A 1,904-nucleotide genomic window follows, 5' to 3' on the forward strand; every position below is an offset into this window, starting at 1 on the left:
GTGCTTCATTGCAGGGAAAACACCAAGCATTAGTGTCATATGCAAGGTTATTCTACCCTACTACGAACTCTCTATTTTGATTTGGATTAATAGTTTGTAATAGAGTAGGAAGGCACAATTTGATTATTTGGTTGAGCTTGAGGGACTATCTTTGCACCTCCTTGAAACTGATTTTGTTGATATGAAGGTCTTCCACCTTGATAATTCTAAAAAGGTTGCCTCTTAGGCATTGCTTTTTGTCATTTGATATTAATTATTTCATTAGAAAGTCTGCAACAAGTTCTTCATATCATTCATTTAAGCTTCCAGAGAGGTTGAAGTTGCAACATTACATCACTATGCATTAGGATACACATACATAGACTAGGGAGGTGTAGGTGATCTTGGAGAAGCTTCCTCTTGTGTTGGGGTAGATGATTCAAAAGGACGAGCTTAGGAGGCCTTGATAGAATCTTCTCAATATCAATCAACTTATTTTTGGCTTTGATTGCAATACTATAGGCATCTAGCAATGTATTCCCACCAAGTGGTTGAATAATAATAGATATATATAAATTGAAAGCTTTAAGATAGAAGATAAATACCATGTCTAGAGGAGGATGAGTAGTGGTCAGAATCCTTTACCAGGTTTAATAAAATATAGTGTTGAAATCTGTTACAAATTCTTGAGGATCTGATTTGATGATTATCAATTACTACAGTAAAGAGGATTGATCTCATTTCTCTATAAAACACTCAAAAAGCGATCTCTAAGTTGGTCCCAATTTTCAATAGAATTAGGCAGTAGGGAATAGTACCATTCTTGTGCCTTACCTTTGAATGAAGTTGTGAGCAACCTTAATGCCACATTTTGTTGTGTAACATTATGCACCATACACACATCAAATACATCTTGCAGGTGCTTTATAGGTATCTTGCAATCCTCTCCAGTGAACTTTAGAAGAGATCCCATGCTTCTGGAGGAACTAGTATAATTAGAGGACTTCCACTATTCCATGCCACAAAATTTTGAGAGGTTGCCATCTGTATTTGAACTTGTTCCTGGGCTTGATAACACCTCCTCGTGAAGCTCTTTTTTGAGTTACTGTTACCAGTGGTGGTACCAACAAACTAGGATTTACTACATTTTGGGTCTAGTAATAGGTCTATGAATCATATACCCACGTATAATTAAAACATTTTTCAGTCCCATCAGGTGTGCCAGAAAAAAGAGTTGTTGATGGCTAAAATTATTTTCAGGATAACAGCCTTATGGGAAGTCCAGTGAATGAGAAACCTATTACACTTCATTGGATAACCTATGAGATTTTAGAAGCCAACTCTTCATGCTAAAGGAAAGTGTGAGAGATAAAACTAAACTTTAAAGCTAACTATGGTGATACGCTAAGAATTTCAATGATCTAAAAAAAATATTGAGCATAGAAAACCATTCATTAAATGAATAGTTAAAGACTCGACAATAACACATCAATCAAAACATATTCGTTCCACAGGTTTATTCAAAAATTAATACTCTTTAAAAATCATTAGTAAGATGAAAGAGTATTAGGCATGCTTCAATTAGTAGAAGTTATATTAAAATCCCAAAAGTCTTTACCAGATTACAGATTCTTAACCTTCACTCCATTGATATAAAACATAGTTTTTAGCATAAATGAAACTAAGTAAACATAAAGGCCAAAAGTTGCAACAGTCTGAGCACATATTTACATCAACTAAGAATACAATGCTAAGGTCCTAAGCAATTTCTAAGAAAAAATTTCTTTGAGAATGAATCCCCTCAATTAACAACTTATCTACCTTTTGAAGCCCTCTATTACAAGTTTAGGTATTCGAGGAAATAGAACTTTATTCTCCAATCATGCCACGTGGTTGTCCATATTTGAAATGCTATCATATTCTAG

The sequence above is a fragment of the Cryptomeria japonica genome, chromosome 4, assembly GCF_030272615.1.
Source record: "Cryptomeria japonica chromosome 4, Sugi_1.0, whole genome shotgun sequence".
NCBI classification, from domain to species: Eukaryota; Viridiplantae; Streptophyta; class Pinopsida; order Cupressales; family Cupressaceae; genus Cryptomeria; species Cryptomeria japonica.